The 24,470-nt window shown below is 44.5% G+C and overlaps 1 protein-coding gene across 1 annotated transcript in view; it reads left to right on the top strand.

Moving 5' to 3' along the window:
- Positions 1–5,979: 5,979 nt before the first annotated feature.
- TBX5 (T-box transcription factor 5) overlaps positions 5,980–24,470 on the top strand; it is a 139,627-nt gene continuing 121,136 nt past the window's right edge. Inside the window, exon 1 of the mRNA XM_060250066.1 lies at positions 5,980–6,530. The gene's annotated coding sequence lies outside the window, so the exon portion shown is untranslated. The remainder of the gene's footprint in view (positions 6,531–24,470) is intronic.

The raw sequence follows: 24,470 nt of genomic DNA, 5'->3' as shown, positions 1-24,470 counted from the left end.
ACAAGGCATTTGGTTGTTGCTTGGTTTGCAACAGATATCTGTGTTTATGAATATAGAAATTAGGAAGAGATTGAGGTGGTGGCACTGGCATAATAGCAACAGGAAGAAGAGATACAGGCTTCAGTGGTAGAGTAGCAGCCATGTAGAAAGTCATAAGCTCAACCATTGATATTTTTATCAGTCACGTCAGTTTAAAGGGCTTTTCAGAATCTTTGCACACCTGTAAAAATGATCAGAATTTGGAATGGGTATTGGTCATGTATCATGTGACTGGACAAGAACATAGAAGATGGTTTGATGAACAAGTTATCATGGAATACAGATATTGTGCTAATTGTACATTATGCTTAATAGTGTTGCCTCAAAACACACACAGAGAGACTATACTTCACTGATGCTGAGGATTGTCCAAGGGAGTACCAATGACATGGATGCATGCAGTTTTTGAACTATGTTCCCCTTTGATGGAGCATGGGACCACATGTTTTAACACAAATTCTGATAGTTGAAATGTGGCTTCCCCTCATTCCAGCACACTTTCAATTGTTTTCTGGTATTATGTTGTTTTCTCCACAAAAGATAGGGACTGAATGTTAACTAGAACTTGACTTTAGCCTTTGGTGTTAAAACTTCCAGATCTGGATACTACTGAAGAAAACAAACATTAATGAATAATCATTGGTATGACTCAATATGGCTCAATACAGTTGTCCTTATTCTCTTGCACATAAAGCCATGAACGAGTCTTAACTCTGGACTTGGACGATGCATTTTCCAATACAGAGTTCCTCAGATTGGTGGCTTAAACAGAACTTGAATGCAGCAAGCAAAAGGAATCAGTCTGTTGGCTATACATATGCAGAAGGCCAAGCTTATACATCCTGCAGGCTTGGCCAAAACAGTCTTCATACTGCTCACCAGCTGTAAAAACTGATGTTATACACCCCTGTTCCCTTGTGCCTCTCCAAAGAACTCTTAGTCCTGAGTGCACACAGTGCAATAGCCCCACAGCTAAGACCCCATTTCACCCTTGAGGTTCCTACTCTAAGCTTTGGATTCCCCAACATTAGTTCCTCTGTACCAGTTTCCTTGGTTCAACTGTTAATTTGCCAGATATAACTGGATATTATCTTAAAGACATTGTGACCACATATATACCGTAAATACACAGTGAATGACCAGGAAAGCAAGCAAGAAAGAACTCCTTAAAGTTTCATCATATTTGTAATGTTTGTGTCTGTTGTTTGTTATTAGAATATATTCATTAGGAACACTCCAAGAACCAACCACAATTGTTGCATTGGTAGCTTTGTGAGGGGCCATTTGGAATTATTTAATCCCAGAACCTTACAGTCTCTAGTTACAAGGCATCCTTCTCAAATGCCCAATTCCTCCAGTGAGCCTGCCCTATTAGCTCCATTTGTCCATAATAGCAACCAAATGTCTTCAAATACTCCAGCACAGTTCTTTTTTTTTTTCAGCAGCACTTGCAATAAGCCTTTTACATGTTAACTTTTGGCCTCTCTGAGTAACCTCTTATTTAAAATCAGCTTAATTGACTTTACCAGACTTTGGCTATTTTTCATTTCTTCCTAGAGGGCTCATTACTAGAGATGGATGTTTATAAACGGCATCACTTGTTCTCCCACTGTTTGCTGGCTGGCTTGTACATCAGTAACAGCATGGGAGCCAACATGCTTTCTAGCATTATGTTGCCCACATTATATACTCAAAAACCAGAACTGGGCCTTCTATTATTTATGGGCTAACTAAACACACAAATGACATCTGGAGTTGAAATGAATTTGTCTCCAAAACCTCTTCTCCAATTCATGTCTGTGAATGTGGAGAGCAGCAATTTTCTGAATGTTCTGTGAATGTGTGACTATGTTATGTTCCACACTAGCATTTAACATCCAGTGATTTTTATAACTGTAGTCAATATTTAACAGTACTGAACATGTAACTTTTAAGAGAATTTGGCAGCTGACATTCAAGAACACATAGCAAAGCTCTTACTTAAAAAAACTCAAATAGATGTATTTTTTAATTTAGACAACCACTTTTAGTTCTGAATATTGGTGTCTAACTTTGAACATTGAAAGTTTGCAGAATTGTGATCCCCCTTTTTTTAAAAAATGAAGTCTAATGACAGCATCTTGTATAGAAAACTTTGTCACAAAGGGAAGAAACCTAAATGGGGCTACTGAGAAGTAAATGCCATGCTATTCCATTATTCCCAGGAACATTCTGAGGACTGCTACCAGAAACTCTTCAGAAACTGCACATGCATCCATCCTCTATGTTTCCTCTCACCACTTTCCTAAATATAGAGCCCCTGACTGTAGCTTTTTGTTTTGGTTTGAATCTTAAACTTCTTACAAATGGCTGTTACACAGCCTGAGTGAGGAGCCTCGTAGATCTGATAGATTATTCACTTAGTCCTGCTGTCCTTTGTGTCTTTCAAGGTCTCAAATAATAGTCCAGTTCCCATGTTACAGTGAATGCACATACAACCTGCATGTAGGTGTGTGTACACCCATTTGAAAGAAAGAGCCAACGTGCATCCAGTTTACAGTACCTGGTTAAATGTGGGCTTTATATCGCATATTCAGCTGTACATGAATTGAATGTAAGATCAGAATTGCTCAATGCATGTATAAAGAGTAGTCGGCTGTACGTTTCAGTCGGTCAGTAATTCTTTATTACGGTCATTTGACCAATCATGTAACACATGTTTTACTCAGATTGTATGTACATTCATTGTCACTTGTGAACAGTACTAGAGAGTTAATTTTTAACTTCCTGGGGGATACATCTTCACATTTTACACAAACTCATGGGGATTTCATACTTACTATATTATCTTGCTCTTCCCCTTCTCTCCCAGAAGGGTCGGTTGACATGAGTTGGTATCAGCACTGTAAGGGAAAGGAAGGCAAAGAGGAGGCATCCACAGAAGCAACAAGCCTTACTTTTGGAAGTGATAGGAGTTTTGATGACATCCCTAGATATAATCCAAAAATCACCACACTGTCATACAGGGGCTTCTTGTGTCCTGGCCCCACTGATGGACCTCCTGATGGCACCTGGGGAGTTTTTGGCCACTGTGTGATACAGAGTATTGGACTGGATGGGCCATTGGCCTGATCCAACATGGCTTCTCTTATATTCTTAGTGAAGGCCTGGTCTTGTAGGTCATAAGAAACATTCAGAATTGTACACAATAATTACAGCTCTGGTGCATTTTTAGGACATGTGCCTTGTGTAATAAACAACAAAGCTCACGATGCATTATAGCATCATTCAAAGCTGTTTGGAACGGTTAGAGAAAAGGAATGAGAAAAGCTATGATAAAGGCCAAGAAAGTGGCAGTTCATGGTAGACATACTTTCCAAATTTAAACTATTTCCTTTTTGAGACATAACTCAAAAGACCCTAGGAATAGTAATAGGACTAGTGTGGTGTCTGAATTTCCCAAGATAACTCCAACAAGTATACTTGGTGGAAGGAGAAGTAATGGCAATTAAATCAGTTTACAGGGTTGACATGGTGACTCTTCAGACAGAGATTTGCCACTGAAATTTGGAGGAGAGAAAATATGACTTTGACATTTGGTTTTAATTATGAATTCATCAGTGCCAAATTCTATTTTAAAAAAATCTGGAAGCTAATCTGAAATCTGATGTGCGCACAATTATTCTGCCAAACATTAACCCTTGTCTTGGATGTTGTAATTCTTTACATTTTTACATGATGAGCATTGTGCGATTTGCATGATTTCCCCATCCTTGGGCAATTTCAACCATTTTAACTTTTTTAAAAAAACATTTTCTTTTGCGTGAAACAAATTGTCTGTAATATTATCAATACCATCCAAATCTTATGATACCAGTAGAACAGACTATTAACAGATTCCTGAACAACCTATGACGTAGGGAAGCTATGAGAAAAAATGCATATGCCCAGAGTACCCAGAGTGCATTTAAAGAGTGCAATGGATATTATTCCAAGAATTTTAATGACAGGCAGGAAAATGGTGAAAATGAAACTTGTGGCTAGGTCTAAATAATTTCTTAAAGCTGGAGAGAGGGAACTGTAAATGAAATTCTTCATACAAGTCTCACATACATAGCTTGCTTTCAGCCTTCATGGGTCATCTTGGCTTGACGAAAACTTTATACTGCCTTCTGTGCTGATGTAAGAAAAGTATTGCAATTGGTAGGGTATTGGAGGTAGACCTATCTCTTGGCATCATCTTTCCTCCCTCAAGGATGTATTACCTACAGAAGAAATATTCTTGGGCAAACTGAATTATGGATGACTAGTTAGACATAAACAGCCTCATGCTGTTGCTATAGACAATTTAAAAGATATAATTCCTGTAGAATCTAGGAGGTGATAGTCAGGAGATATCTCCAGAAATTGGGGCTCAAGTCCTAAAGGTGTGGAGAAAGTATTGGGTATTCTTAAAAAAAATATTGTTTAGCAGAGTTAGAAATGAATAGCACAGCAGAAAATACACAGAGATCATGTGTGTGTTTAAAAGAATATGATTGCTTTACTTAAAACTACAGGGAAGGGTAAACTGGGAATAAAATAACAGATGCTAATTTCCTACATCTTTACAGCTTGAGAACAAAGCTAGGAATGGCTTCTCTTCTCCAAACTTAGACAAAGGGAGGAAGAGATGCTATAAAATGCAGACTAGGCAATACATTGATTTCCAATCACAACACTCAATTACTGGTCATTTAACTAAGACCTCCTACAGACTTTTGCAGGCTTTCTCTCTAGCTATTAGATAATTTACAGTAAACACATGTGACTTCCTGTTGACTAACAATAACAACAGGGTTACCTCTGTAATGACTGAAGCATTGCAGACTTGCTAACCCCAACAGAAAGTTGCATAAGAAACCTTATACCCATTGATAATCATTCTGTGCAATTTGTAGAGGAATTGGCTACCACCACAGCAATCAGTATGGAGACCTAGTGACACCCAAATGCTGGATTTCTGTTGCTTTAGCCTATGTGAAAGAATTAATCTGACCAATATTAGCTACTTTGTCTACATTGGACTGTCTTAATTAGGAGTCACAAGTTAATTCAGCCTTGATCCTCAAGTGGAAATGGAGCCTCTGGTGCTTCCAGGCTGCAACATTAACAGAAAAGAAAATTTGGGAGATTTGCTTCCTGTTTAGGATGTGGCTGTTGGAGGCCTATCCAACCAACTGTATTATACAACAGAAAAGAAACCATAGATCAGTCTCATTCTAGTATCTTGCATGTATATGTATTTTTAAAATATAGACTATATAACCTTTCTGGAGAAAATACACGCACATAACGAGTATGAAAGGGGTTAAATCTAACAGTTAAACAGAGTAAATAGAAATGTGATTATCATAACTGACTTTCTATCAGTATTCTTCCCCTCATTGGTTCTCATTTAAGACTATGGGCTTTGCTGGATAACTACTCAGGTATGAGCACTGCCCTGCCTTTTGATTTCCATACCACTACCCTAAGAAGATATGTGTGCATGCTTTGGTTTTATGTAGGATTTTAATTGACAATTTCTACAGAGATTGGCGTGTGGATCAGAATATGATGTTCCATTGTTATTGTTGTCCTTTAATGGTGATTGTTCCCTCCATGTGTGATTGTTCTCTGTGTGTGATGGTGCTCTGTGTGTGTTTGTGCATATGTCTGCACAGGTCACATTGCTTCCATTGTTGGTTTCTTTAATACCTTCAGGCCATTTTAAACAAATGTTTAAACACTGGCTTCTAAATCGCTTTCCATTTTTCCTACCTCCAGCAAACTTGTTTCCAGGCTCACCTCTATAAGGCTGGCCAAACAGAGACCTCCATGAACAGACACTGCCAAGTCAAACTTTTGTTCCGCATCTCCCAAGAAATTATAAAGAAATGTTGATATAAGATATTTAGGAAAGAAAGAAAGAAAGAAAGAAAGAAAGAAAGAAAGAAAGAAAGAAAGAAAGAAAGAAAGAAAGAAAGAAAGAAAGAAAGAAAGAAAGAAAGAAAGAAAGAAAGAAAGAAAGAAAGAAAGAAAGAAATTCTGGCAACACATTTTTATTGGCCTACTGGACCCTTATAGAACTAGGTTAACAACCAGCAGCTTGTCCCCACCGCCCAGCCCTAAACAATCCAGTAGAAGGTGTGACTTCAAAGTTGGTGGTAGGGAATAAAGCAAAAGGAAGCTGGAATGCAGGCCCTCGTGTGAAGTGATTGTTGCCAGAAATACCTCGACATCTCTTTGCTGTCCCGGAGCCGCTGCTAGAGGTCCCGCGGAGCTCAGAGCTGAGGTGCCGGCGGCGGGACTGGAGGGACTCGGCGATACCTTATCAGGAGAGCTCTGCGGGCTCCCCGAGTAGTTACAACCGGAAACAGGGCCAGTGGCCAAGCGACAGCCAGGGAGAGGCCGCTGCGACTGTCAAGGGGGGAGAGCTCGGCGCTGTTCTCCATGGTGCCTGGGCTGCGCGCCGCTCGCTTGTCTCGAAGGTAACGCTCTCCCTCGTGGGGCTTGATCAGGGGCTGGCTGGCGGGCAGGGAGGGGACGGTTACCTGAGTCGCCTCGCTGCGGCTGAGGCCTTGTTGGCAAAGGAAAGGCGCTGGAGACAGGTCCAGGCCAGGCCAGGCTTGGATAGGCGCGATGCTCAGGTCCCGTCGGGAAGGAAGCAGGGGGAGGAGGGGGGTGCATTTTGCACGGCTGTCTGCAGAAGTTGCAGAGCGATGCGCACAAATGTGGTGATCCCGCCGTGGGCTTGCAGTCCTCCACATTTGGTGCGTCTGTTCTGGCGCTGAATGGAAGCGCTCTGGCCAGGGATCTATTTCTGACTCCCTCCTCTCTGGCCGGTGGCTGATAGAAGAGAGGTTCGATTAGGGTCGCCCGGAGTTACAGCGACACAAACACACCCCAACTCGCAGGCGCGAAAATGCAAAGGGCGCTGGGGCGGCAGAGGCTCCGCGGCCCAAGTTTCTCACACTGCTGGCGCGTCATGACCGGTTATTCCGTACTAAACGCAATGAATTGTCGCCCTTTTGGTTCTAGGATTAATAACGGGTAGGTGTCCCTGGCCGGGTTGTATGTATGTTGTCTTCGTGTGGCGTTCATAAGCTGACAATCCAGCAAACCATTATAGGCTTATGCGCTACAGGCGTGGACAGAAGACGGGGAAGGGAGCGATGTAGTTTTGAACAGCAGCTTTATTAAATTCTGCCTAGGTTGATTCAGTCTATCTTCCACTCTGTTTCAGTTCTGGCTTGCGTCTGCGCGATTCTCTTCCCCACTCACCCACACCTAGGCCATCTTCTTAGAGGAAGCAGAAGAATGCCGTCGTGGTTGCTGTTGCTATCAATACTGCTCTGGATGCCATTACTATGGTTCTGTTGGTTTTATTTCATACTATGGCTGTGATGACACACACTAAAAAATGCACTTTCAAACCGCTTTCAGTGCACTTTCCAACTGGATTTTGCCAGTCCACACAGTAAAATCCTGTTGGGAAGTGCAGTGAAAGTGGTTTGAAAGTGCAGCCTAAATGTAGGGGGCGCGATGTTTGTTACACCCTGAAGAACTGGTGGGGAACAAAGTAAATCTCGAAGGGAGCACGTGCACGGGAATCCATCAGATCTGTGGATTCTGACGTGGGTGCCAAGCAGCCCACACGGTATTTGGCAAGGTTACACGTCTACATCTGAAGCTGCCTTCAGATTGCCCTGCAACACCTCTCAGTTCTTTCCCTAGAACTGATACGTGTCTCCTTTTAAAATGGAATGCATCAGACCCCGGAGTGGTGCCTCCTCTGTGTAAGACAATACGTGTGTTTGCAACTGTGCTTTTTTTTTTTTTAGAGCAGGGGCGGCCCTAGACTCTCTGGCACCCTAGGCAAGGCCAACTTCTGGTCCTCCCCCCCCCCATAATATCATCGAGTCACGTGCCCAAATTGTCACCCCCAGAACGCCGGCGCCCTAGGCAATCACCTGTCTGGAGGCAGGATCTTTGAGCGGTTAACTGCGTTCATGTTACCTTGAATAAGGCAAGCTATGCACTGCCACACATGCGGGAACTCTTGCAGGTGTGGCCCTGTGTCATTGGCACGTTCACCCTATCATTCCTCCCAACAGCTGAGGGTAGTACATGTCCTCACAGTAACCCTGTGAGGTAGGGCTAAGCTGAGAGAAGCTGAGAGATAGCTTCCTTAGAGCATGACCTTCGTTTCAATAGGTCTTTCCCACTCCACGTTGAAAGTGCTACCGCTCCCCTACCTGCCTGTTTAAGGCTGAAACACGTATCTTGACTTTGCCCGCCGGTGGAGAGAAAGGAGGCGGCTATGCTTTCACGTTTGTATTGCTACGCCTTTTCATTGCAAAGCAGAGGGGGGCACGACAATCTGTAGTGGGTGTCTTGGTAAAGTTTTATTCCTGGAGAGACAAATCACCTCCCCCTGCCGAGGTGTTCCCATTGTGGCGAACTGGGAGACTATGGACTGCTTTGCCTGTTAGTTGACATGATTCGGCCAATCTGGATGTAGCCAGAATAGCGGGGCTTCCTCTTCATACCCAATAAGTCATCCAGGGAAGGGGGGGAGGGAGGTTGCGGAGACAAGGGCAAAGGTGGCTGGGATTTTCTTACAACGCAGTTTACACACACACACACACTTATCGAGGCAGTGAAGCTAGGTGATGGTGACCAGGGGCATTCTCGGTGAAAGACCGGCTCTTACCTTCAACGATAAGTACATATAAAATTGTACTATGAAACCTGCAGTAATTTCAAAAAGAAAGAAAGAAAAACTTCTGTGGATATTCCAGAATTACCTGGTTATATGGATGAAGTCATTTGGCGTTCAGATCTGGAGTGGGCGCCTATAGTTGTGTTGATAAAGCATAGGTAAAACCGAATTTTCTATACAAATCCAGGCGGTATCTTCTTGGCAGGAACTTGCAAAAGATGGAGACCAACATAAATTGCATAAATGTTTCTCCAAAGTAATAGTAACCAGTAATAGTAGCATTGCATCCACAAAGTAATATATGCAAAGACCAGCCCCTTTCAGAAGTCATTTTTACTGTTAATAGTGAAGCAGCGGTTAAGCGTGTAAGGCTACAAAACTGTATATAGGAATCTGTAAGTATCAGCCTTTTTAGCAGGTGGCAGATAAATCCTGGGATATGAAGATAGTAGTAGCCGTGGTCATCACTGTGTATAGTTCTCTACAGAATAACGTTAGCAAAAAAAAGGAGGCTGCCCCTACGAGCTTGCATTGTAGTACGGGAAACAACAGAAAAAGGGTAGGGCTGGCAAATGAGAGGGAAGGGAGGGAGGATGGATGTAAATGCAGTTACAGGTGAATGAGTGGCAAAAAGTGTCTAATCATCCACTCTAAAATGCTAGCTGGTGTCTACAATCGTGTTCCAAGAAAACCAGCGTTAGATTGGTTATTGATTTCAGTAGGAAGAGGATTGCACCTTATATGTCATTGGAATACGTACGATTGGGCGCTTTGATCCTTTGGTTTGTCAACTAAACATTTCAAAAAGCACTTTAAACTTTTTGGTGGTTAGGGCTCTTTTTGAGAAAAAATACCTCCAAACGTTCCGAATTCTCATTTCCCAGTTGCTATAAAGCAGACAGAGGTCAGAGGATGAGTAACTGGAATCCGGAAGAGCCTCCTCTTAATTTTGGTTTAGCACTGATCATCATTTAATTGAACGTTTGATTAAACACTGGTTTTCACATTCACAATGGAAGTTGTCATTGTTCCCACCTTCTTTTTCCCCCCGGAAAGGTGCTGTGATTCATGAAAGTTCACATTGAAATAAAGGTTAGTCTTTAAGGTGCCACAGGATTTTTGCTCTATTTTGATTTTGCACCCCACAATGGGGTTCCACTGCCTCTGGACTCTCCAGACAAAGGTCCTGCGTTGAAATATACTTTCCCCCTTCCTCCTCTTTAAAAAAAGGTTAGCCTATTGAAGAGTTCTGGAGAACGAAAAAGCCTGCACATTTTTGTGTGTCATTTATGGTTGATCTGAATAAATGGCATTACACAGATTTTATTTTTATGTACTCTGGGATCTGGTTGCATCTGGCAAAGGGATTCATGAATGCTGATGCCACAATAAACCTGGTACCACTAGACTCTTTGTTGTTTTTGCGGCAAAGCTGCCCTTCCAGAGTTCTGAAAGCTGTCTCAGCTGTAGTCTGCATTTTCAAATGGAAGTGTTGGTTGTGTTCTTTAGGTGGCTCATACATAATGTTATCTGGACTTTGATTGACCAGAAGGGCAGGTGCCCAAAGGAGAACTAAAGTACCCTCCAGGTGTGTTTGGAAAGAGAATCTGAAAGTCTGATTTCTCCACATCTCAGAATTTATCCAGTGTTTTCTCCACAGGATATTTATTATTTCAAATGATAGAAAACTCTATAGTAGGCAAAGGTTGCAGTCCAAAGCAAAAAGCATGTTATATCTTTTATTAGGACCAGTTCAAATAACCCAGACCAGCATGCAGGCTTTCTATTTCTCCAGAACCCTTCATCAAGCTGGATGTTTAAAAAGGCGGGGAGATGTTTGATGCAAAGGTTGCCAGCTGCCTGGAGTTAAAAAAAAAAAAAAAGTCCTGTCTCTTGGGATATTATTGACCTCCAAGCCATGAAAACCTTCAGCTACCCAGTTCCACATGTTAAGCATTTGTTAAAGGGACAGGGCATTTTTCTGCAGGCCTGCTAGCAAGGTAAGTTTGACAACAGGCCTTAAGGTCTCTCATAAGCACCCTATGGAGGTGTGCCTAGTGGAGTCCTCCATATCAGGTTGCATCTTTATTCTTCTGGGAAGAAGGAAAAGTAAGAGCATCCAATTAAAAATCTATTTTTAAAAAGTAGATTGGATGTTTGACACCAAATGGAGCACACTAGTTGGACTGGCCCATTCAGTGTGACTTTCAGTGAAATCTTAAGCAGAACCACATCCTTCCAAGTCATTTGAGGTCAACGGGTTTAGAAGTCTGTAATGTTTAGGACTGAACTGCTGGTGAACAGTTTATCTAGATACAATAGTGGATACCTGGGTTATATATATAACCCAGGTATCCACTATTATATATATCCCACTGGTATATATACCTTTGGTATACATACCAGTGGGATAGCTGCTTTGTTTTTTTTTTTTTCAGCAGTGAAAGCCAGTGAGTGACTTCAGGCGATTTCTCATCTCTCAGCCTAAACATCCTACTTTGCATAGCTGCTCTGTGACCCTACTTAACTTGATCCTAAACTTCACTGAACACAGTGGGACTTACCTCTGAGCAACCAACCCCTGACGAGTTGCTTCCTGATTATTAAATGAAGAGTTGCCCTACCTTCTGTTTTATCCTCCCAGTCACCTTATGGACTAGAGAAAATGGTTGGCCTTGGCCACTTTGGTAGTCTCATGGCTGAGAGAGAATTCAAACATGGGAGTTGCTAGTCCAGCATTCAAAACTTGCAATGGAGCCTCTTGTATATCATCCAACTAGGACAGGCAGATGAGAATCAGCCTCTGAAAGTGCTCCCCACCCCCAGTCCTGTCGACAATGATCTTGGTGGATTTTAAATGGTCATCACTCAGCTCCTCAAAAAGGAAGTTTTGGAGTCTGAAGTGTAGGAACAAAGTCTAAGAGCTGGGGACCTTATTTGGTGGGAAAGCAGCATATAAATATTTTAAACGAATAAATAAGAATCGCACCAAGAACACAGGAAAACAATCATAGCAGCATACCCCCAAATGAAAAAAGTTATCTGGGTAAATAAATAGAATTGAAGTGTGGTGGTGTTTTATTTTATTTCAAAAAAACAATCTGAATGCAGAGTAAGACGTGCCTTGGCTTTGAAAAGCATATTTCTCTGTGCATATGTGCCGGGGGAACAATATGCAAAATATTGGTAAATTAACCATTTGGCTAAAGAGAAATATTTAGAATTAATCCAGCTGTTTTTCTCAGTTTCTGATCGGTCTGTTCGTGCAGAGACAGCGTTGTGCTGAAGAAGGGAAAGGGAAAATTAAGTACCCCGATATAACCTCAGTCCTCGGAAAGATAAGTGTATGGACTGTATAAGTGGGTTTAAAAGAGCAAATTTAATCAGTAACCAGTGTTCCCTCTAAGCTGAGCTAGCATGAGCTAGCTCACAGATTTTTAACCTCCAGCTCACACATTTTTGACTTAGCTCAGGAAGGATGACCCCAGAGCGCATTAATTTATGCAGTAGCTCACAATTTCAATGCCAGTAGCTCACAGCTTTAATGCCAGGAGCTCACAATTGTTGCTCACAAGACTCTGCAACTTAGAGGGAACATTGTCAGTACCCAGTCCTGATTTCCCCTCTCGTCTGTTTTGTGTTGAAAATTAGGTAGAAGGACAAGGACCTGATTTCCGTGGAATTTACATTCCGGAACTATGTTTCGGATCGGGGCCTAGGAACGGAAACAAGGCGCTGCAACCATATTCTTCCGTATATTCTTAGGTTCACTACGGTATATAAGAATGTAGGAGTGCATCAATACTGGCCCACTGACTTCGGGTGTTGAGGGAGGTATTCGCCAATAGCCAAGAACAGAATCAGGTTCCTTGTCTCTCCTTTTCACTTCCACGGGGTCTGGGCATGAGTGCATTGCTGGGTGAGATCGCGCTTTGCTACAATGCTTCGGAATACTGTTAAACTCATTGGCAGGTGTTGGGATATTCGTTTGAAACAGCTACCTCTATAATGTCTGAAATGCACATAGCTTGCTTTCCAGCAGCAGGGAGGCTAGCTAATCGTTTCTGCAGTGCCTGAGAAATATTCATAAACTAGAGAGAAGGTTCCTTTCCCTTGCACTTTATTTTTTAACCCTCTCTCTTAAAACCCCTTAAAATTAATAATATTTGAGGCTCTAATCCTATGTTTGCATAACTGGAAGTAAGTTCCATTGAATTTAATGGCCCTACATTCGATGTAATCGGCCTGCTGTACATCTCCATCGCAAGGCAAGAATTAAGCACGTGGCTGCCTTTCTACCTCTTTAAAAGTAGCGCGGCAGAGAAATGTTTGACTTTGGCTGGATAGTGATGTTTTCCCCCCCGCCCGCCATTGTGTGTGTGTGAGAAAAAGTGAAAGGCATTACGTAATTTTAAAAATTGGTTTTAATATTTATTTATTGCTAGCCTTAATACAGTCCGCGGTTTTTATAAAACAGTGAAACATCTGGGCGTGGTGTTAGGGCGGAGCTATAAAGCTCTCTGAGTCCTGACACAGCGAACTTAAGTATCTTCACTTGCAGATAAATCTCAGGGCGTTCAAAGAAGTAAGACCCACACTGGCTTCCACGTAAATATGCACCAATATGAATCATTAATCCCTGCGCAGTACAATTTTACTGCAGGTTTACTCAGAAGTAAATCCACAGTGGGGCGCAACGCTCAGTTGAAGGAGTGAATGGAAGGAGCGGAATTGTAAATTGGGGAGGGGGGGGTTGAAGGAGATTAAGATTCTGACTTTATCATTTAGTCAGTATTGGGGGGGGGGGGTTGACCCACCCTCCCAAAGCCTGAATTCAGTGTGCCTGAATGGTACAAACTTCCGTACACACGAGTGACAGAAAATAAAACGTGGCAAAGATTCTTCTGCGGGAAGAAATGTCACTACAGAAAAAAAAAACCCCCACGGTGGCAAAGGTCTTTATATTGTGCCCCATCCCCACGTTAAAAGGGAGGCAGGCCCTCTGAAAACCGAGCGCAGCTGGTGTAAGGGGGTCTACAAGATACAAGATACACCTTGAGACGCTCTGCGCTTTGGGCCAAATCCACCGAGAAGTTCAACCAAATGCAAATGGGAGCCAGACTCAGAGAGTGTATAGGGCGCGTTCCTTTCCAATGGAGGCACGCGCGGGAGCACTTCCAGGAGCATCGGGCTTAAGATCTACTGTGAAAGGCAGCTCGGTGTTGCCAACTGTTTGCAAAGGGAATCGCTGGCTGTGATCACGCGCACTAAATAATGCACTTTCAATCCACTTTCAACGCACTTTCCAACTGGATTTTGCCAGTTCACGCGGAACAATCCAGTTTGAAAGTGGATTGAAAGTGCATTATTTAGTGTGTGTGATCATAGCCGCTGCTTCGCTTTTCTGCGGAAGCGCGAAAACACCCGGCTCGGTTTATGCCTCGCAGCAGCTATATCGGATGTCATTTCTAGTCGAGGCGCAAAGTTAAGTCCCGCTGAATCCAACGGAGCTTGCTTTGAATAAGCATGTATAGGAGCCAGGCGCACGAGTGCTTTCTACCACCCTGCAAGCCAATCCAATAATCGAAAGTAAGTTCCGGTTTAGTTCAACCCGGTTCCCTTCGAAGAGAATGCGCATAGAACTGAATTAAAAAAAAAAACTCCGAAATTTAGACTGCTTTCCAAACGTGGAGGGGGGAGGGGAGTAACTGGAAACGTGTGCAACCCTGTTCGCGGCGCATTTACTTAGGAGTAAACTCTGTTGAGCACAGTTGCCCTTACCTGTGTAGGACTTCTGCCCTAAACTCATTTTCTTTAGGGGATATGCACCTAGCAGTTTGGGGGTGATGGTCGTGGTGACTGTTGTTATTCCTTTTGCTTTTCAAACTCGAGAAGTGGGGTAGAGAGAAACAGTCTCAGGCTCTCGGACAAAGGGTTTTGGAAACAGTTTAAAACAGAGAAGTATTCACTCAAAGCTTTTTCCTGCTAGACTTCTGGGGGTGATGAGCGGGACAGTGTCTACTCACGTTGATGGACCAGGGAAAAACCCGCTTCAAATTCCGACCGAAACATGAAGCTCTCTGGTCTTAATCCAGTAACTCTTCTCTAGGCTAAACCTACCTCACAAGGTTGTTGTAAAGATAAAAGGGGGAAGGGCAAGCAGGTAAGCAGCTCTGAGCTCCTTGGAAGAAGGACAAGATGAACATTTAACAACACTCGGGATATTTAGTGGGAAGGAAGTCTCATCGGGTTGCACCCAAGCAGGTTTTTTTGTTCAATCATGTTCATTTCTCCTCCTTAGTCGAGTTCTTGTCCCGCCACATGCAAGTCCCAAAATGCCATCATAGCTTTTTTTGTGGTCAAAGGGGATCCCTCCTTCCTTTTCCACCAGTGAAACTGCTTATTGGATCCAATCCATGGAGTTCAGTGAGGTTTTCTCCCAGGTAGCAATGCCTTTGCCTTAAAAAAAAAAGTTTAGCCATTATTGGAGGGGCTGTGGCTCTGCGATAGAACATCTGATGCAGTGTGCGTGCACACCAAAGCTTACACCCAGGGCTCCTTTTGTAGAAAAAGCCCGGCAGGAACTAATTTGCATATTAGGCTACACCCCTGGCATCACCATTGTTTCTGTTAGGGTTTACAGATACTTTTAGGCGGGAAGTACGTGCACACATTTTCATTGGCTCTACCTACTCACTGGCTAAACATCAGCATGCATATATAAACATTTAATTAACTCATGACAACAGGAAGTGAAATTGCATTAGAAGCCCAACAGTTTCACACAGGGCTTTTTGTAGAAAAAGCCCAGCAGGAACTCATTTGCATATTAGGCCACACCCCTGGCATCACCATTGTTTCACACAGGGCTTTTTGTCGAAAGCAGCCCAGCAGGAACTCATTTGCATATTAGGCCACACCCCCTGGTGCCAAGCCAGCCGGAACTGCGTTCCTGCTTTTTAAAAAGCCCTGCTTACAACCGAAGTCGAACTTCGTTGGTCTTAAAAGTGCCACTGGACTTAAACTTTGTGGCAGAGCATCTGTTTGGCGTGCAGAAGGTCCCACGTTCGGCAGCTCCGTTTCAAAGGACCATGCAGGTAGGTGGTGGTGATGTGAAAGACATCAGTCTTGGATTCTGGAGAACCGCTGCCAGTCTGAGTAGACAATACTGAACCCGGTGGGCCAAGAGTATAAGGTAGCTGCAGCCTCCATGTGCTCACGCTCAGACTTCACCTCGAGCTATGAGAGCGCTGAAAAAGAAGGGGGCTCAAAAGAATGGTGAACACATAAACGTATGAAGCTTCCTTATACTGAATTAGTCCATGAAAGTCAGCATTGTCTTGCTCGGTCTGGCAGAGGCTTTCTGGTATCTCTGGCTGACGTCTTTCTCATCACCTAATGCCTGATGCTTTCCACTGACGATGTCAGGGGAATTGAACCTGGCATCTTTTGCATGCCAAGCAGAATCTCCGTCGGCCACTGAGCTCAGGACCTTCGCAGAGACCATTTAGCCCAAGCAGCAGGAATGGAGGCCTCTTGTAACATGAAAAGCGTCAGGGGGGGGGGGGGGATAGTCTTCCCCTCCCACTATTGTGCTTCACCCATTAAGGTCTGGCAGGAGACCTTTAAGATAAGATTTTGTAAGGCGGGTAAGATTTTCCAGTTAGAAGAGAACCGTTATAGAAGGGAATGGGATGACTTGATTATTTATAGCTAAATTTCCTATAGACCCAGTGCAAGTTTTTTTTGGGGGGGAGCATATCTCCCCAAATTCCCCATAACCTCCTTCTTGACCTTGAATTCTTTTGCCAAAATAAAACGGACAGAAACCTTCTCTTTTTTTGTGCCCAGATTGAAAGCAGAACTTGTTCTATGAACTTGGTTTGGAAAGGAAAATAATGTCCCCTGTGGGGATTGTTGTATGATTTTATTAAGCCATAAATACTTGAATGCCCGCATACATGACCAGAACTTTGGGATTACGTGTGTGTAGGGAAATTTGGCTGGTGGTTGGTTTTTAAAGGGGGAGAGGAGGGGGCTCGAACGCGGCCGTCCCCTGCAGGTTCCTAAACTGTAACATGATCTCTCGACCAGTCACAAGGACCAGTTCCCGGGACATTCTCCTCCGACAACGCAACTCCGGTGCAAAGTTAGTCCAATCTAAAACACCTAGGCTTCATTAGAAGGGCGTAACTCTCTTTAGGATTGCCTTGCAAGTCCCCTAGAAAACCAAAAGGAGTTGAGCAAGAACGCTTGTTAGGTCCATTTGTTTTGTTTTGGGTGTTTCTTTCTTTCTTTTCTTTTTTTACAAATTCATTTAAATTGCGCCTTTCTCCCCTAATGGGGACCCAACGACTTACATCATTCTCCTCACAACACCCCTGTGAGGTAGGTCAGGTTGAGAGTCTGTGACCGGTCCAAGGTCACCCAATGAGTTTCCGTGATAGGAGTGGAGATTCGAACCTGTTCTGTCTCTCAGATACCGGTTCGTCCGACACTCTTCTCCGCAACATCACACAGGCTCTCAAATAAAGGGCTGCATAAGTTACTAACTGGAGTCTGTTTCCGAGCATTTCCCTCCTTGATCAGTCTAGATAGTTAAATATGACTAGCATAAATAAATAGATAAAGAAATAAATACCCATCTCACTTAACCGTCACAGGCATAGCAACCTGGGGAAGTGGGAGTTAAGCCGCAAGAAGTCATGAATGCCCCCTCCAAGGGCGCGGGATTCGAACCCAGTTTTTTCCGATCTCTCTCCAGCCTTCTGATCAACAAGTGCAAAAAATGAGATGGGAATGATATGCTTGGTTGGGAGAATAATTGCACTGCTTTAGAATGCGGTTTGAATGTTAATTTGTTGTCCTATATAATCCCTGCAGTTGGGGGGGGACTACCCTTCGCGGAGTAGGCTGAGCTAGAGCTTTTCTCCCTGATGTGCTAGGTGTTTCCTCGCAGGGAGATTTTCTAAACCGAAGGTGTGTTCGAAAACGGTGCCTTCCACCTGCAGTGTAAAGTGGTACCCTTCTTGCTACTGCTTTAGGATTCAACCCCCCCCCCCCCCCCCAATCCTGTCTGCCTGTATAGCCCTGCCTCTTGCCTGCCCCTTTGTACATCTGCTTAGTCCTGAAGGAAATGAATCCGGGAGATCCCAGCGCTTTGGCCTAAAAGGAGCAAAGGTTCGATTATGGTCTCTCATCCCAAATAAACATAAAATGTTGAACGAGGCCTACGTCTGGGTCATTTCTCTCTCCTCACCTTCTCCCTTCCCCTCCAGTGAGAACAATTATCTCTTGGGTTTGGAAGCTCGAAAGTTAAAGCCCGAGTTCTTTTTGTGTGGCCAGATTTAAGAGAGAGCAGAACCGCAACAAATAAGACTCTTCTCAAATCTCTGTTTGGAGACGAGGGCGATAAACTAGCTTGAGAGGGCAATGACTTCACTCGCTACCCGTGGGAGTCAATAGGCCCGGTCCTCCAAACCATTCAGTACCATTCATTTGTATCGGGATGTGCCTCCCCACCAACGTTCCCTCTAGGCTGTGGGGCTCTGTGAGCAAAAATTCTACTTTGTGAGCTACTGACATTAATGCTGTGAGCTACTACACAAATCTGTTTGCTCCGGGGCCATTTTTCCTGAGCTAAGACAAATATGTGTGAGCCAGAGACTCAAAACTATGAGCTAGCTCACACTAATTCAGCTTAGAGGGAACACTGCTCCCCACCGTCTCTGTGTGTGTGTGCGTGTGTGTGTGTGTGCGCGTAAACGGTATTTCTTGTTTTCCTATCTTCCTCTTGCATTTGCCCCTTTCTATCGCTAAATGTTCCCTTTGGACTGCTTTCAAAAGCGATGTTGTTGTTTTGTTTTATGTCCCTTAAATCTCTTGTTGAACTCTTTCTTCGCAATCCGCGATGAAACGTCCCTGGGTGTTTGACATTCACAAAAAGGCCGGCGGCCTCCCGGGAGACCCTCTGGAGCGGACCCTTCCTCCTGCCGCCTGCCGATCACAGGCACTTAGGTAATGTTTTCGTTTGGACCGACTTCGCCGCGGATTAATTGCTCCCTTCTAAAGGCGCCCCCTGACCAGCTGGCCCTTTATCTCAAACTTACAAGAGGACAACAGTGTTGCCGCCCGCCTCCGCCTCCCCCCGCAAAAATGTCTCGCAAGCTCCCAGATCTCTAAAATCGATCACGGACCGCCCTTTTAACAGTACAAATCAATGATCACTCTGCGTCAATAAAGATATTGCTAGTTGTTGTTACTTAGTTTTAAAACAGGAAACCGGGGGGGGGGGTGTCTGTCAAAGCCTGAGCCGGGTCTGAAAACAACTTTCCCCTAGATCAGGGGTCCCCAACGTGGTGCTCCCGGACGCCATGGTGCCCCCCACACCTTTCCTGGCGCTCACAAAGCTTCAAGATTCAAACGGTACTGAAGCTGGTTAACTTGCTCGGAGCGCCTTCTACCTTTGGATGACTCAGGGCTCATTTACTCATTTCCCTGCGAGGAGGGGAAGTAACCCTGGGAAGTGATCATGGCGTTTCTTGCCAGCCGCCTTGAGAAGAAAGGCGGGATACAAATGGCTTATAAATGACTGGATAGAATTGGGGGGAGGGGATAGGATAGAGCTATGTTCTGCTCTGAGGAAAGAGGGCGGACGATTCTTACAAGATGCATCTAGGCCTGAAGACTTCGAAATCTTCACCTGCAGATTTACTCTTCTACGGGAGCCTCTTCTACGGGAGCCCCTAACACTAAAAATTGGCTGAAATCGTGTTGCCCTTCCCTCTTCGGGAGCATTGACCTTTCTCCTGATGGAAGCCTGAGGAGCTAACCCGAACTGAAACTGGTTAACATGCCTAGAGACTAGGCTCTGGGTGCATGCACAGTACACTCAATAATGCGTTTTGCAACTGGATTTTTTGCTATTCTTACTCAGTAAAAAAAGAATCCAATTGCAAAACACATTATTTAGTCCGACAGGAATGGCCGACGGTAACTCTCCAGATTTTTTTTGCCTACAACTCCCATCAGCCCCAGCCAGCATGGCCAATGGCTGGGGCTGATGGGAGTTGTAGGCAAAAAACATCTGGAGAGCTACCGTTAGCCACCTGTACTGTCAGGGTGTTGTTGTTCAGTCGCACAGTCAAGTCCGACTCTTTGCGGCCCCATGGACAAAGTCACGCCAGGCCCTCCTGTCTTCCACCGTCCTCCGAAGTCTGCTCAAATTGGTGTTAGTTACATCAGTAACTGTCAGGATACAGGGGGGAAAGTCAACGATGATTTCTCAGTGCCCCCAGGGAATCTTCCTACGCGATATTTTTCTGGTAGTCTCTGTTGGCATCCGATTCCAGCAGAGATCTTTTCTTCCTGGCAAGTTCAGTCTGCCTGGGGTGCGGCGGGGTGGGTGGGGGGGGGAAGCATGTGGAAAAACAGGCCGCTGTCCTCCGTGCATTGATAGGGAAAGCAATCTCCTTCTACCAAACTCTGGAACATTCCCCCCACCCCTTTGCTGTCTAGTCGCAGCAGATTTATGGTTGCTGGCCTCCTAGTGTTTTCAAGGTCAGAGACGTCCAGAGGTGATTTGCCATTGCCTGTCTCGAGACCCTGGTATTCCTTGGTGGTCTCCCATCCAAAGACTAACTAGTGCCGCTCCAGTTTGGTTTCCGAGATCTGACCAGATCGGGCTTACCCCTGGGCTATCCAAGTGGACTTCCATTGTTCCATGATCGAGTCAACGTAGACTCGAACGTTTTCTTTCTCGAGTTCTTCTGGCACTGGTAAATTCGTTCTTCTCACCTGTTAGAACATAAGAACCATTTCTCAACCGGGAGTAGCCGTCAGGCAACCCTACGTATATATTCTTGGAAGTAAGTCCTACGTGTTTTAAACGGCGGATACAAACTGTAATTTAAAACAACATCTTTTTTAAAAAACCCAGAGGGTGATTAACATGTGGAATTCACTGCCACAGGAGGTGACGGCGGGTACAAGCATAACCAGCTTCAAGAGGGGATTGGATAAAAATATGGAGCAGAGGTCCATCAGTGGCTATTAGCCACAGTGTGTGTGTGTGTGTGTGTGTGTGTGGCCACTGTGTGACACAGAGTGTTGGACTGGATGGACCATTGGCCTGATCCAACATGGCTTCTCTTATGTTCTTATGTTCATGTTGCATAAATTGATAGTACAGAAGGGCAGGATTCACGGAAGAGCTCAGTGGTGAGTTCAAAAGGGCCATCTTGAGTGGTGGTGACCAATGTTCCCTCTAAGCTGCAAAGTCTTGTGAGAAAAAAAAATCTGCTTTGTGAGCTCCTGGCATTAAAGTTGTGAGCTACTGAATAAATTATTGCGCTTTGGGGCCATCCTTCCTGAGCTAAGACAAAAATGTGTGAGCTGGAGGCTAAAAATCTGTGAGTTAGCTCAAGCCAACTCAGCTTAGAGGGAACACTGGTGATGACTGCGATCTTGCGTGTACTGATACCTCTGACTTAACAACATTGTTCGCTCAAGTAAAACTTGGCAGTGCAGTTACTTTCAGGGTCTAACCGGATGCAGGCAACATCTGAACAGGCCTGCAGACCAGCAAACGCTGTAAGGAAGCTGTGTGGGACGAGAGCTGCATAAAACCCCTCCCTATCTGACCGTGAGATGCAGAATGGTCATAGCACTGTCCGATTGGGTCAGATCTCGGAAGCTAAGCGGGGTGGATACTTGAATGAGAGACCATCAAGGAAGACTCGGCAGAGGAAGGCAGTGGCAAACCACCTTTGCTTAATTACTTGCTTTGAAAACCCCTAGGAGGTCTCTACTAGTCGGCTGTGACTTGAGAGCACCTTACATATAGATACCTCACCCTGGCCCTATTTCAGTACAAAACCCTTAGTCCCCTGCTGCAACTCTGCCGACCACCTCTGACTTAACGCGTGGTTTTGCGGGGAGGATGTTGGGGTGACGGCGAACCACTCAATATCAGTTGCTGAAAGCACCAGCCTTTGGCCTTGGTGCTCATACTTGGGAGCCTCTGAAACACCTGGTTGGCCGTTGGGAGGAGAGGGGATGATGTGGGACCACCAGAGGAGTTCCCAAGCCTGTTGAGCTTGGGGGCACTATCAGGACTTTGAGGGAAAGTAGGGGCCACTACTACAGAATGACTACCATCGGGGCTGGGGCCGCCCCTAGAATATTAGGAGGTTTCAAACCAAATGTTAGAAAAACCAAGGCTGCAGTCACACACAAATAAATAATGCACTTTCAATCCACTTGCAATGCACTTTCCAACTGGATTTTGCCCGTCCCCACAGTAAAATCCAGTTGGAAAGTGCACTGATAACGGACTGAAAGTGCATTATTTAGTGTGTGTGATTGCAGCCCAAGAGCTCAAGATGGAGACAGCCGTGTTTCAATGCGCACTTCCTGCAGACCCAAAGTTGATGCTCCAGGGCTGTTTAGAAGCAGCTCCTGCTTTCCACTTAGGGGGAGGGAAGCTGGCCACGGTTTGAGCGGAGAAGAGCTATTATGGAAAGGAAACTAGAGAGTGCCAGGAAACAGGTCGGTGGGTGCCATAGTGCTCATGGGCACCACGACATTGGGTTTCACTTGGCAAGGAGGACTTATGCTCTGGTCTTTTTCTTATGTTCTTATCTGCAAGTGGTTGTGTGCGTTTATGGCAGGGCTCCATGATTCAGAAAGAAAGCGGAAAGTTAGCCCAGCACCGCAGGGGGGTATACTACTTTTCTGTGTGCGGGGATTTCTGTAGGGGAGGCATTCAAGCAGCCCAGAGACCTGCAGCAGGGGAAATGTGACTGTCTTAATGTTCTGCTTCTGCCTGAAAGAGCTTTGATCTGAATCACAGGACTGCAGATCCTTATACCTCCTGCTGCAAACCGCCAGCTCACACCCGAAATAAGGAAGAGCTCATCCTAGGGCAGAACGAATGGTGCACGCTGCTTAAACTGGTGTCTCTCTGCTTAAGGCACAGAGAGACACCAGAGGCCAATGGCTGCGATTAACCACAGACGCTCTTGGCACGTGGCTGGAAAGGCTCTGGTCCGTCCATGTGCCTTTGATCCCCCTTCAGAAATCAGATCCCTAATGGATGGCTTCCTTTGTACTGGAGAACAAAAGAGAAAAAAAGTAAAAATAAATACACGCAGACTGAGAGCCCATCTCTTTCTCCTCTCCCTTGCGAAGCATGTGTCGGCTGTTCCCGGGCACTTTACTCAAACACACACACACAAAAAACCCTCACTTCAATTCCAGCCAGCGGTAGTGCCAGCTGAAAGGAGCCCTGCCATAAGACCGCTTGTGTCAGTTTCTTGGCTCCAGCTTCTACAATTTTCGCCTTGTCTTTTCTCTCCACGTCTTCTACACTTGTGGAAGGATGGGGAGTGCTGAAGGCTGTGTTGTAAATGGCAGGGAATTAAAGGGAGATGTTTATTTTGTTATAATCTCGGCTGGCTCCTCTTTTGCCGGTCTCCTTTTGACTGCTGCTTCCATGGGATTCACTCCCTCCCACCAAATAACCACACTGGGTCTATGGAAATCAATTCAAATCCATAAATTAAAGGTTTATTGGACAGGGCAATGGCTTAGGGGTCTACCTGTACCAGGGATGGGTGTTGGATATACTTAGAGAAAAATACTATTAGCGGAGTTAGAAATCAGCAGCGCAGCAAAGAATATGCAGACTACACGTGTGTGTTTAAGAGAATATGATTGCTTTACTTAGAACTACGAAGGAAGGGTAAAACTGGGAAGAAAAATAACAGACTCTAACTTCCTACATCTTTACAGTTGACCTCTTACAGATGTTCATGGGCTTTCTCTTTAGCTAACAGATAGGTTACAGTAAACACACGTGACTTCCTGTTGACTAACATAAACAAAGTTAATTCTATAATTATTGAAGTGTTACAAATTTGCTAATCCCAACAATGGGTAAGCTATCTATATATTATATGGTTATAGCTTCTGTGTCTCCACAATGAAAGTCCAAAGTGGTGTACACCATTTCCATTTTATCCTTGCTACAACAGACCTGTGAGGTAGGTTAGGCCCAAGATCACATAATAAGCTTCCATGGCAGATTCAAACCTCCCTCCCATTCTAATGCTCTAACCACTACACCACCCTGTCTACCATGTTTTTCATTAGCTATCCTTCCTGTTGAGAGAGAGAGAGAGAGAGAGAGAGAGAGAGAGGGGAAGCAAAACCATAACAGAAAGGGTGGGTCAGGCCTACTTAGAGTGTGCTTAAACAGGAAAAAACAGAACCACTTTACCTGATGTGAGCAGAACCCTTTGGCCACCAGAAACTAAAGTGATGCTCATCAAGCAGGAACTTATCAGAAAGTCTAAGAGGGTCATTCATGAGACACTGTAGTATAAAGCAGGCTTCCCTACAGTTAGATAAGCCAAACCCACTATCCTTGGCCTAAATCTGATAAAATAAATAAATAAATAAAATCTTATTGCAGGTCAAAAGAAGTCCTCTGTGACTATATAATACGGTATGAGATCATCATGCCAGCTCCAGCAAAGTGGTGTCCCAAGCAAAGCACCCTCTCCTATTGATATAGGGAATCTATAGGAGAACTTGAGATAACACATGCGAATCTTGCCTTTGCCTTTGACTTGAAGCATCATCCAGTTTCCCACTTCTTAGCACCCAGTCAAACTCCAAGAGGGAATCTTGCTTCATGTGGCCA

Source organism: Heteronotia binoei, chromosome 11, assembly GCF_032191835.1.
Source record: "Heteronotia binoei isolate CCM8104 ecotype False Entrance Well chromosome 11, APGP_CSIRO_Hbin_v1, whole genome shotgun sequence".
NCBI classification, from domain to species: domain Eukaryota; kingdom Metazoa; phylum Chordata; class Lepidosauria; order Squamata; family Gekkonidae; genus Heteronotia; species Heteronotia binoei.
Note: the sequence above shows the minus strand (reverse complement) of the source record. Positions and strands in the feature narration are given on the sequence as shown.